The sequence below is a fragment of the Maniola jurtina genome, chromosome 25 (assembly GCF_905333055.1).
Source record: "Maniola jurtina chromosome 25, ilManJurt1.1, whole genome shotgun sequence".
Taxonomy (NCBI): Eukaryota; Metazoa; Arthropoda; class Insecta; order Lepidoptera; family Nymphalidae; genus Maniola; species Maniola jurtina.
The window spans coordinates 4614316-4627844 of NC_060053.1; the positions used below are offsets into that span (position 1 = coordinate 4614316).

The 13529-nt window shown below is 36.3% G+C and overlaps 1 protein-coding gene and 2 non-coding genes across 3 annotated transcripts in view; 1 reads left to right on the forward strand and 2 right to left on the reverse strand.

Annotated features, from left to right (window-relative positions):
• Positions 1–13529, reverse strand: part of LOC123878152 (sperm surface protein Sp17) — a 104567-nt gene that overhangs the window by 18204 nt on the left and 72834 nt on the right. The gene's annotated exons all lie outside the window — the stretch shown is intronic.
• On the reverse strand, positions 3433–3547 carry LOC123878251. Its single transcript, XR_006798807.1, has one exon. It is a non-coding gene; the product is annotated as a U5 spliceosomal RNA (small nuclear RNA).
• On the forward strand, positions 8234–8348 carry LOC123878252. The gene has a single exon (XR_006798808.1). It is a non-coding gene; the product is annotated as a U5 spliceosomal RNA (small nuclear RNA).

A 13529-nucleotide genomic window follows, 5' to 3' on the forward strand; every position in this document is an offset into this window, starting at 1 on the left:
CTATAAGGTACTTCCCGTTGACCTAGAATCATGAAATTTGGCAGTTAGGTAGGTCAGCACAAGTATAAAGGAATAAATCCGGAACCCGTGAATAATAATACACTTTGAATTTGTGAATTTGTGGTTACTTCATTAAAAAAAATGTGTTTAAATTTTCAAAGTAAGATAACTATACCAATTGGGGTATCATATAAAAGGGCTTCTTTACCTGTATATTTTTTGATTTATCATGCAAAATGTCGAAAAAATACCCGAGTACCGAACCCTCGGTGCGTGAGTCCGACTCGCACTTGGCCGTTTTTTTATCAAGAAAAACGCGACGCCTGGACTCGGCCGGTGTGCCATGCGCCTAAAAAAAGGTAATCTTGTTCACAATTTTTTCCGCCATGAAAGTAAACGCATTAGCGTATAAAAACAGAATTGTTTGAACAAGATCGCTGGTTCAGACTTCAGTTTACTTGGTTAATTGAACGCAATCCTTCAGACAACACCTGTGACGGAAAAATCGATTCACTTGAAATGCGCCAAGGATTTTTACCACCGAGTATCTTCTACCTTTTTCTTTCATATTAAAGAATACGAGGTTCGTTTTCATTGTCATTTCAATTTTTTTTTGTGATGTAACTACAAATTCTCTGTTTCGAAGTTTTACCTTTACTTGTGCTATATAAGACTCTACCTACATACCAAATTTCGTGAGTCTAGGTCAACGGGAAGTACCCTATAGGTTTTCTCGACAGACACGACGACAGGTAGACAGACAACAAAGTGAACCCTTATAGGATTCCGTTTTTCCTTTTGAGGTATGGCACCCTAAAAATGTCCTTTTCAGTACTCTAATATAAATCCTTCAACTAAAGTATACTCTTTCTTAAGTCTAAAGGTACCCACGCATTTGAACTGCACTGCAGCGGAACTGCGCGTCGCGTCAGCTATTCTCTCCAGCCGCGCCGCGCGGCAGTGACGTACGCGCGTCGCGGCTGGAGAGAATATCGTGCGGGGCGCTGACGCGACGCGCAGTTCCGTTGCAGTGCAGTTCAAGTGCGTGGGCACCTTTAGCCGGAAACGAGCTAACCTGGAAATGGTATAACAGTTTCATCAAAACCACCCCTATTCTATTTCTAAACTGCTGTCGTATAATAAAAATGTAGCTTCATATTCGCCCTATTCCAGTAAATGTCACATGAGTATTCAGATAGGTGTGTCAGGTTAGTGCCAGTATGAAGCTATTCGCGTATGACCTTTTATGCCATTTGGTATTTTTAACCCCAACCAAAAAGAGGGGTGTTATAAGTTTGACGAGTGTATCTGTGTATCTGTCTGTGGCATCGTAGCTCCTAAACGAATGAACCGATTTTAATTTAGTTTTTTTTTGTTTGAAAGGTGGCTTGATCGAGAGTGTTCTTAGTTATAATCGAAGAAAATCGGTTCAACCGTTTAAAAATTATCAGCTCTTTTCTAGTTACTGTAACCTTCACTTGTGGGGGGTGTTATAAATTTTTAATTTACACTTGTATTAGTCTCATACGCATTTTAACGTAAAATAACGACGACAAAGTTTTGACACAATTTTTTGCCTAGACAAGAAGCTCTGTGCGTCAGACGTCAGTTGAGAGACTGCTTATGCATAAATCAGCATACATGAATTTTGTGAAACATATCAGTAGCTGCTTTGCATATACGTATATTTATTAAGGACAACTCTCGGGCATGCAGTTCTCCTCATGTACGATGATTTCTTTCACCGTTAAAGCGTTACTCCGAAAAGGTAGAGGTGCGTGCCCGGGATCGATCCCCTATATCCCTTCGAATAGGAGACGAACGTCTTAATCACTAATAAAGCTACTTTTTTGGGTTTCGTATCTGAAAAGAAAAAAACGGAACCCTTATAGGATCACTTTGTTATCTGTCTGTCCGTCTGTCCGTCTGTCCGTCTCTCCGTCTGTCCGTCTGTCCGCCTGTCCGTCTTTCCGTCTGTCGTGTCTGTCAAGAAAACCTATTGCGTAGATACTTCCCGTTGACTTAGAATCATGAAATTTGGCAGGTAGGTAGGTCTTATAGCATAAGTAAAGTAAAAAATCCGAAAACCGTGAAAAAAATTGAAATGTGTTATATTACTAAAGCGCCATCTATATGATATTTACTAAACCATATATAGATAGCGCCGTTGTCATTAACTTGCAGTTTTCCATATAAAAAGGTTAAAATATTTGGTACGATGGTAAGGAACCCTTCGTATCCGACGTCCGACTCACACTTGGTCGGTTTTTTCATTGGCTTTACGGCTCTGGGTTCTGATTGCATCAAATACGTAGGTACCATTACAGAAGTCGATTCGACGTAATGTAAACGAGAATTTGGCTCCTTTAGATGGTTCTCGTTAGCTTCCTACCCTGTTACAGGCTAGCTCAAAGAGTCTTGGCCTTTGATATTTGCACAGGGTAATGAAATTGTTAGTGGCACAATACTAGAGTCTTCAGTCTAGTTTAACTAGACGGAATACCTATCTAGTACATATTAAAGTCTATCCAACGAAAGTTGAAGCGATTTTTAGTGTTTTAGAGTTCCGTACCTCGAAAAGAAAAACGGAACCCTTATAGGATCACTTTGTTGTCTGTCTGTCTGTTTGTTCGTCCGTCCGTCCGGTGTGTCTGTCAAGAAACCTATAGGGTACTTCCCGTTGGCCTAGAATCATGAAATTTGGTAGGTAGGTAGGTCTTATAGCACAAGTAAAGGAATAAATCTGAAAACCGCGAATTTGTGGTTATATCGTTTAAAAATAAAATAAAATGTGTTTCAATTTTCAAAGTAAGATAACTATACCAAGTGGGGTATCATATGAAAGGGCTTTACTTGTACATTCTAAAACAGATTTTTATTTATTTTTAACCCCCGACCCAAAAAGAGGGGTGTTATAAGTTTGACGTGTGTATCTGTGTGTCTGTGTATCTGTGTATCTGTGTATCTGTCTGTGGCATCGTAGCGCCTAAACGAATGAACCAATTTTAATTTAGTTTTTTTTGTTTGAAAGGTGGCTTGATCGAGAGTGTTCTTAGCTATAATCTAAAAAATTGGTTCAGCTGTTTAAGAGTTATCAGCTCTTTTCTAGTTTTCTTGTAGAAAAGAAGGTTAGATAACCGTTAGGTTCATAATATTATGTCAATAGACAAATGTCAAGCTGTCAAGATGGACGTTGTCTAAATACATAATTATTTATTTGAAAATGATGTTTTGGAAAACTCAAATACTTTGGATCGTCGGGGGTGTTATAAATTTTTAATTTACACTTGTTTATTACTAATCATCCCACACATATGATGTGATATCACATATCATGATTTATATAAGATTTTAGAGTACTAATAATTAACATCGAAGTTAATTAATAATTAGTATTTATATTTATAATTTATAATTTTATAATATTTTATAAGCCCTACGATCGTAGGGCATCAAAAATTGTTAAGACTCATTTGAGTGTTCCCCTCCACGGAAATCTTTAGTAAAAGGCGAAAGATTTATGCGTTTTGAAGGGAAACCAGAGTGACTATATGACAATTAGGGCAAACTATTATATACATTTTGTGAGCACAACGATATCTTGAACTTTTCTGGGGCAGCGACATCTAGTGTACATTTTGAAAAACATATTATTATTTTATTGATTCGTTATAACTGTCTTCAAATATTGTCTTGATTTGTAATAGGAATTGCTTTCACATGAAACTAATCTGAAGGCTTCATCTTATCATACCTTTTACATTTATTCCTTATAGGCTACTTTTCATAAGTCATAAATGCTTACTATGCTTAATTCTCAACTCTAACTTAATCATACCTACTTTATTAATAATCTACCGGTCGATTCCGGAAAACGCATTACAATCGCAATTGTTGTGGTCGGCTGAATTTATGGTATCCTTGTTGCAACAATGCATTGTAGCCAATGAGCATGGTAATATTATCTGTATACATAATATTACCGTGCAATGAGTGAGCATCAACCAATCAGAGGTCATTGCGATCGCGACATTGTACCTAGCTGTCATTTTACCATAATCGAGACTCTGGATGATAGTGCTTGAGCTTTAACAGCTCGTTCACACAGGCTGCGGAAGCGGCCGTAAGCGTAGACATAGCGCGTACCATTGCGTTGTAATGTATGGAATTGTATGAAACATGGCATACCGCTTGCGTGGCGTGAACGTTCACGTAGACGTAATGCGTGTAGTTGTGTCTACGGATTCACGCGCGTCACTACGCACGTGCCACGTATACGTGCTGCATACGCAACTGGTGTGAATTAGCCTTAAATATGCATAAGACTTTTATTATCATTGAAATCATCAGAATTTTGCTTCAGAAAACTGTTGCTAAATCAGCGAAATTTTCACTTTTCTGATCATTTGACCTATTTGTTTTGAAACAATTGTACTTTTTCCCTGTTTTTTATCAGAAATCATATTGCACTACTCCCTTCACAAATAAGGAAGCGAGGGGTGAATAGGGTGGGCCGATGTAACCACCCCTATAAATAATATAATATTTATATGACCCACTTTAAATAGATTTGGGTCAAATTTTATGAACATTACTTCTATCTAATTCATGTATATTTAAATCGATATGGAAATATTATAGAGATCCATGTTTGACTTTACTTACAAGTTATATTGGTGATTTTTGAATCGATTAAATATAATATTTTTTATTATATATTTTTTTTTAAATACTTATTTACTAAGCCTTTACTTTCCGTGTCAATTAATAATATTTACAAAGTTTCTAAATCTATCATGTATTAGGCATTAGTAAATTAGTAATTATTTTGCTCCTTATTTATATTTTTTGGTCCTCAAAGGACCACTCATTGAGTATTGACTCTCTTCTTCCTTTAACACCGTCAGGTGCCGAGGAGTATGGCCTAAACCCCCTCTCTAGAGAGATCTTGTACTTATATGAGTAAAATTATTGTTTTTTTTTTAATTTATGATGAGTCGTAATCCTAATTAATGAGAGTCATGACCCTTTCCACTCACATAAAAGTGTGCATTTTCTCTGAATGAATTAATGCAATAGGATGTTCACATTTTTTCTCACTCATGTAATTCAGTGTAACTGTATTTTTAAACTAGCCGATGCCCGCGACTTCGCCCGCGTGGATTAAGGTTTTTCGAAATCCCGTGGGAACACTTTGATTTTCCGGAATAAAAAGTAGCCTACTTGCTAATCCAGGATATTATCTATCTTCATTCCAAATTTCAGCCAAATCCGTCCAGTAGTTTTTGCGTGAAGGAGTAACAAACATACACACACACACACACACACACGCACACACATACATACAAACTTTCGCCTTTATAATATTATAGTGTGATACAATGATAGTAAGAATTTTGTTTATCTGAAGTTTTATTAAATCTCTGTACCTAGTCGAAATAACAGCATTAAACTAACTCAACCATTCCGTAAATACAGAAATTCTGGGAGCATTTTAACATAGTTCACTTATTTCTTTTTCAGTTAACAATTTGACCCGAAACCCGGAACTACCCGGAACTGCGGACGAACCAGTTGACTGAGCAAGCGAAAATTTCCCAACAATTTTAGAATTTCAACTCCAAATTATTTTGCTTTATTTTCATTGCTGTGAGATGACACCGCGATTTTTTAGAAGGCCATTCCAATTTGAAATTGAACTGTTATTTTGTTTGCGCTGTTGCCAGTTTTTTATACAAATTGAAACGTTGTAATTTTCTCGTTTTTGCAAAAAGGTTTTTTTTTTAACCCCCGTCCCAAAAAGAGGGGTGCTATAAGTTTGATGTGTGTATCTGTGTATCTATGTATCTGTGTATCTGTCTGTGACATCGTAGCTGCTAAACTAAATAACCAATTTTAATTTAGTTTTTGTTTGAAAGGTGGCTTAATCGAGAATGTTCTTAGCTATAATCCAAGAAAATCGGTTCAGCCGTTTGAAAGTTATCAGCTCTTTTCTAGTTAATGTAACCTTCACTTGTCGGGGGTGTTACAAATTTTTAATTTACACTTGTTATACAAAAAGAAACGTTGTAATTTTGTCGTTTTTGCGTAGAGGATTTTCTATTATTACTATTGGTATGACTATTTGTTGATACATTTTTATCCGACTATCCTCACTTTGTTTCAACGTAATTTTTGAGAATCTCGTTTTCCATCACTTTCGTTTTCGCCTGTGAGGAGTATACAAATTTCAAAACCCTTTTTTACCCCCTTAGGGCTTCAGTTTTTAAAAATCCTTTCTTAACGGACGTTTACGTTATAATAGCTGTATTCTGTCTGTTTAGTAGTTTAAACTATGCGTTAATAGATCAGTCAGCCAGTCAGCTATTTAGATTCTAAAACTAAGCACCTACCATGTGGTTTCAACTAAAGTCTGTTTAGTAACTAAGTAGATATTAAACAATAATAGCAAGTATAATAACAAGATATTTAAGTATAAACAAAATTTAGTACAAAAATTTTGGCTATCTGAATTTCGATTATTATTATATTCGTATTTCTCGATTGATATAGTATTGATTTATCTACTGTACCAAGAATTTCTATAGTAAGGTGATAAATATTCAATAACCGTTTCAATAACTCAAAATACATTCAAGCAGCCGCCGCCGTATCGGCGATCAATTGAGGAAACAAGTATTGGAAACCATTTACAAGTAATACTGGAAAATTCAAACGAATTTAAAACTTATCTACTTAGCCACAAAATATATTTTAGCATTACCAGTTAATGCTGGAAATGGCAAAGATAGAATCGTTGATTACTGCAACCAAAATTAAATCGAATGTCTTGTACATAGAGTACATATTTGCATGAAAGATGTTATCTTGTTAAGGTGTGATGGTTGGACAGGTAATTGAATCGCAAGACGCTTCCGATACAAAGGGCTTTGAAAATATTCAACCGAAAAGCGAGCTCTTGTTACTAGAGATAATAATAGGACTGCAATATGGTAATTCAGGGTACTAGTGTAACAAGGGAAGATTAAATAGTAGATAGTAGATAAGATAAAGTTAATCCATACTAATATTATAAATGCGATAGTGTGTCTGTCTGTCTGTCTGCTACCTTTTCACAGCCCAACAGTTTAACCGATTTTGACGAAAAGTACAAGGTTAGCTTATATCCCGGGGACGGACATAAGCTACTTTTTATGCCAGAAAATCAAAGAGTTCCCACGGGATTCCCGATTTGTATGAAATTTGGTATCGAGGTACCTAGCTTGCGTCCCTGTTATTGACATAGGCAACTTTTTATCCCGGAAAATCAAACAGTTCCCACGGGATCTTTAAAAACTTAAATCCACGCGGACGAAGTCGCGGGTATCCTCTAGTTTACAATAGAAAGGAAAATATAGATCCATTTAAGAGATTAATAATTAAGTGCTTACCTAATTATGTTATGCCTGACTTCAGTTAGCTTAAGCTTGAAATAAATACTTGTTGACCTAAAGAACCTTAATCCGCAATCAATGGGATTATTTTGAAATGGTTGCCGAAGAATATCATCGTAGGTATCCTACCTACGTATCTTTAACTTTCTACGAGTTTAACAGAATAGATAATGCTTCAGATCATTAATTAGTTCTAGCAATATCTATAATAGTTTAATGTTTTCCAGCACTTTTAAAAATCAATAAAATGTATGAACAAGTGTAAAATAAAAATTTATAACACCCCCGACAAGTGAAGATTACAGTAACTAACTAGAAAAGAGCTGATAACATTCAAACGGCCGAACCGATTTTCTTGGATTATAGCCAATCAGCTAAGAACGCTCTCGATCGATCGACCTTTAAAACAAAAAAACTAAATTAAAATCGGTTCATTAGTTTAGGAGCTACGATGCCACAGACAGATACACAGATACACACGTCAAACTTATAACACCCCTCTCTTTGGGTCGGGGTTCAAAATCTACGAACTTGTATAACTTGCCTCAAAGCAATCCTACAACTTTTCTGCCATATCAACTATTGCTCCAAAATAATCGATGATGATGAATGATCTCCTTTATTGCTATTATTAATGCTTTGAATGCTTTCACCAGAATGTGAATACCTGAGAGGCCATTTAAAAAAAACTTTGAGTGACGTTTACCAAAGCGCAAACTAGATGGCGCTGATCTGAAAATTTACAAGGTATCGCTGTGCTCACAAAATGTATATAATAGTTTGCCCATATTGTGATATAGTCACTCTGGTTTCCCTTCAAAACGCATAAATCTTTCGCCTTTTACTAAAGATTTCCGTGGAGGGGAACACTCAAATGAGTCTTAACAATTTTTGATGCCCTACGATCGTAGGGCTTATAATAATATAATTAATATCAATGCGATGTGAACACTTTCATCCTGAATTCTAGACTTCTCTAGTACAATCACATAATTTACTAAATACTTATAAATTAGTTTCATCATCAAACTAACCGATTTAGAAAGCAGATTTTCGTTTAGATCCGAGAAATTTTCGACACGAACCATTTTTATGTAGTGAGCATTTTTTTTAGAGAATATTAGCCATTTTAATCATGCCTAACATTCCCCTTTCCCCTCCAACCAGTGATGTCATATCTACCAACTTTTTGGTAGATCTACCAATTTTCACTTCAATCTACCTATCTACCAACCTAGACCTAAAATCTACCTATTTTTAGGGTTCCGTAGCCAAATGGCAAAAAACGGAACCCTTATGGATTCGTCATGTCTATCTGTCTGTCCGTCCGTATGTCACAGCCACTTTTTTCCGAAACTATAAGAACTATACTGTTGAAACTTGGTAAGTAGATGTATTCTGTGAACTGCATTAAGATTTTCAGATAAATATAGAAAAAATACAATAAATTTTGGGGGTTCCCCATACTTAGAACTGAAACTCCAATTTTTTTTTTTTTCATCAAACCCATATGTGGGGTGGGGTATCTATGCATAGGTCTTCAAAAATGATATTGAGGTTTCTAATAAGTATCATTTTTTTTCTAAACTGAATAGTTTGCACAAGACACACTTCCAAAGTGGTAAAATGTGTGTGTATGTGTCCCCTGTAACTTCTAAAATAAGAGAACGATAAAACTAAAAAAAAAAAATATGTACATTAGGTACCATGCAAACTTCCACCGAAAATTGTTCCGAGTATCAATTAATATACCATAACAAAAGCGCGAGCAAAAATTGGTTTGAACGAGATCTAGTTATTAAGTAAAATAGCTATACCAAGTGGGGTATCATATTATGGGCTTTATCTGTACATCCTAAAACAGATTTTTATTTATATTTATGCACAGTTTTTGATTTATCGTGCAAATCGTGCGGTTTTTTTTTTTAATTAGTTTGACATAATATCACCACTTTATATATATTTAAATTATTTTTAATCTTAAGAAATCTTCTAAATTGAGGTGGTAGATCTACCAATTTTGCATTTTACATTCTACCAACTTCTACCAACATTTGGCACATAATCTACCAATTTTCTAAAATTCGGGTTGGCAACACTGCCTCCAACTAAGCGTAAACCTTGTGCTAGGAATGGGTACGATAATAGTGCAACGGCTGGGGTTTGTACCGCCGACCTTTCGGAATTCAGTCCACTCGTATAACCGTTGAGCTATTGAGGCTTAGGAGATTTTATTAGTGGAATTGGATAATTCAACTAATAAAGTGTTCAGTGTAATTTTATACAACACAGATATTTTGTGCTAAAATAATATACACTCACTAAAGAGGCTTTTATAACGTGAAAGCAAACTTTACTGGCCGGTAGAGCCAATTAACAGGTATGCAAATTAGAACCATAAATCACGCAAAGCCCATTCTAAAATAAAAAACACTGTAATAAAATGATCGCATACAGCCGAAAGAGTTGTATTTTTTTTTATAAAAATAGCGAGCAGACGGGTCACCTGATGTTAAGTGATTACCCCCTATAACATTTGCAACACCAAAGGAACCGCCGATCCGTTGCCGCGTTTCAGAAATTTGTTGGTCCGCCCCTTCAATGACCAATAGCTAGTTAATGATTAAACGAACTTACCTGTAAGTGTAATTCGATCATAATAATTATAAGAAGGACGAATACGATTATAATAAGAGTATTTAAATACATAGACTGCTAAAATCATAACCCTTCCTTTCGGCTTTGCCGTAGTCGGGTAATAAAAAGCGATGATGAGGTCTTTGTTGTAGCGAGCTTACCTAGAAGACGTCTAATCGTCATCATCATCAGCCTGTGGACTTCCACTGCTGGACATAGGCCTTCTCTATAGAGCGCCACCACACCCGGTCCTTAGCCTTCCTCATCCAGCCACTTCCCGCCAGCCGCTTTATATCGTCGGTCCATCGTGCTGGAGGGCGTCCCACACTACGCTTGCTTAAACGCGGTCTCCACTCAAGGACTTTCCGGCTCCAACGGCCATCGCCTCTACGACAGGCCACTGCCCACTGTCACTTCAGCTTGCAAATAGTTTGGGCTATGTCAGTGACCTTGGTTCTCCTACGAATCTCCTCATTTCGGATCTTATCCCTCAGGGAAACTCCTAACATACTCGCTGAGCAACTTTGAATTTGTGAACAAGGCCATTTGCCAGTGTCCACGTTTCAGCACCATAGGTGAAGACGTCTACCTATTCACTATGCTTTTTACGGCTCTTACACCCTTTGGTCATGGTATGCGATCACCTTAGCTGTAATGACCGCGTTAGGTACTAAATGGGTACCTACTTGCAAAATACTAGGTCATAACGTAAAATTATTATCGTCCGTCAAACATATAGCCGTCAACGGGTAATTTTTAATTTATATTTATAAGGCATTTTTCATACTGGGCGTGCGACTTATTGCGTTTATGTTAAAGGCACCTATTTTAAATTGTAAATTTTGTAAAAATGTAGTTTTATGCAGATACACATTACTTATTCTGAGTACTTTACATAAGTGAGTCACGTGAAATTCGTAGAGAAAATTGTTGTTTATAATATACCACCCTTACCACCTAGCTGGCAAATTTAAATCACACTAATATTATAAAGGCGAAAGTTTGTGTGTATATGTGTGTGTGTGTGTGTTTTTTTTTTCACGGCCCAATCACTGAACCGATTTTAATGAAATTTGGTACAGACTTGGAATACATCCCGAGAAAGGACATAGGCTACTTTTTATCCCGGAAAATCAAAAAGTTCCTACGGGATTTCGAAGAAACTGATTTCCACACGGACGAAGCCGCGGGCGTCCTCTAGTAATAGAATAATTGAATTGAAATTTTAAGGCCAGGAGGCCTACTTGCGACAGGACATCATCATGATTAACCGGCCCACTACTGAACGCAGGTGTTCTCTTAGTATGAGAAGGGGTTAGGCCATAGCCCATATGGATTGTTAACTCTTTCACGCAAAAACTGCTGGAATGGAGATAGACTAAACCCTGGATTTTTTTTTTTTTTTTTATTTTTTTATTTATTTAGTAATAGACTTAATTTAAAGAGAAACATTTTTCACCATTTTTTATAGACCAAAGCACTAGATAAAAAACAGACTGGTGTTTGGAATTTTGCAGCCCAAATAGACCGTAGTCTGTGCTAGGGCTGACAAAAAAGAAAAAAAGATTAATTTATTTTTTGATTTTACGATTTAAAAAAAAAAAAAGAAGAGGCTAATACATAGGCTATTTTTTAGCCCGGAAAAACAATAAGTTTCTACGGGATTTTAACCTATATCCACGGGAACGAAGTCGCGGGCTTCAGCTAGTATTATTTTTATTATCGCGAAAGTTTGTATGTATGGATTGGAATTTGGATGTATATGGATGTTTGTTACTCTTTCACATTGATGTTTGTTACTCTTTCACGCAAAAACTACTAGACGGATTTGACTGGGAATGGAGATAGATTATACCATGGATTAACCATAGACGAGTTTTATCCCAGAAAAACAATGAGTTCCTACGGGCTTTTAAAAACCTATATCCACGGGAAGAAAGTCGAAAACTCTGATTTATCGGGATCTAAAGTAGCCTATGTGTTAATCCAGAATATTATCTATCTCCTTACCCAGCCAAATCCGTCGAGTAGTTTTTGCGTGAAGGAGTAACAAACGTAGACACACATATAATATTAGTGTTATATTAGTCTCATAAATTCCGGTGCAAGTGAAAATTGATAACTTTACCTAGTCCGCAACCATATAGCCGCACCTTTACAAATTTTCACGAGTTAATAGCTACTGTTGGTAGCGTGTCCAATATAATTATATTAAGTGCCACGTCAACCACAGATTTCCGACCGCCCACGTTTTTTTTTAAATTATTTATCGGACGCAGGTATACTTTTCGATCGAAATTTAATTAACGTGAACTTAATGCTGTACACTGTACACCGTTTGATGGAGTTATTAATGGATGAAAAATAAAACTATATTTTTCACTTTGCTTTAAAAACTATTATTTTTAACCCCCGACCCAAAAAGAGGGGTGTTATAAGTTTGACGTGTGTATCTGTGTATCTGTGTGTCTGTGTATCTGTGTCTGTGTATCTGTGTATCTGTCTGTGGCACCGTAGCGCCTAAACTAATGAACCGATTTTAATTTGGTTTTTTTTTTTTTGTTTGAAAGGTGGCTTGATCGAGAGTGTTCTTCTTGAACCGATTTTCTTGGATTATAGCTAATCCAAGAAAATCGGTTCAGCCGTTTAAAAGTTATCAGCTCTTTTCTAGTTACTGTAACCTTCACTTGTCGGGGGTGTTATAAATTTTTAATTTACACTTGTTATAATTGTTATGATAGTGATTTTATCTACACTTCTAGGAAATAAGTAATATACACTTACACGAGTGAACATAATATGTACATGTGGCTTACATAGCGGTCACAGCGTCGGGCACGAACCCTGAAGACGCAGGTTTGAATCCTGCCGCGGCAATTTTTGATACGTATTCAAAAAAAAAAAAAATTATAAACGTCTTCCTATGTTGCCATAAAACGGTTTTTTTTAGTTTTCAAACCATCTACCTACTCTGTATACCTAAACAAATTATCAAAGGAAATGCTACGCTCCGCTTTTCCACTGGTAATTTCTATTTGGCTAATATCTTCTGTCAAATTAACAAAAGTTTTGGCACTCGCTTCTCTTAATTCAATTAAAGACTTTGGTATATATTTTGTGAAAGAAAATGTTTTAAGTATAATATACCGAAAACAAGTACAATCCATTTATATTATAGACTAGATGATGCCCGCGACTTCGTCCGCGTGGATTTAGGTGTTTAAAAATCCCGTGGGAACTCTTTGATTTTCCGGGATAAAAAGCAGCCTATGTGCTAATCCAGGATATTATCTCCATTCCAAATTTCAGCCAAATCGGTCTAGTAGTTTTTGCGTAAAGAAGTAACAAACATACACACACACACACAAACTTTCGCTATTACGCTACTAGATGATGCCCGCGACTTCGTCCGCGTGGATTTAGGTTTTTGAAAATCCCGTGCGAACTCTTTGCTTTTCC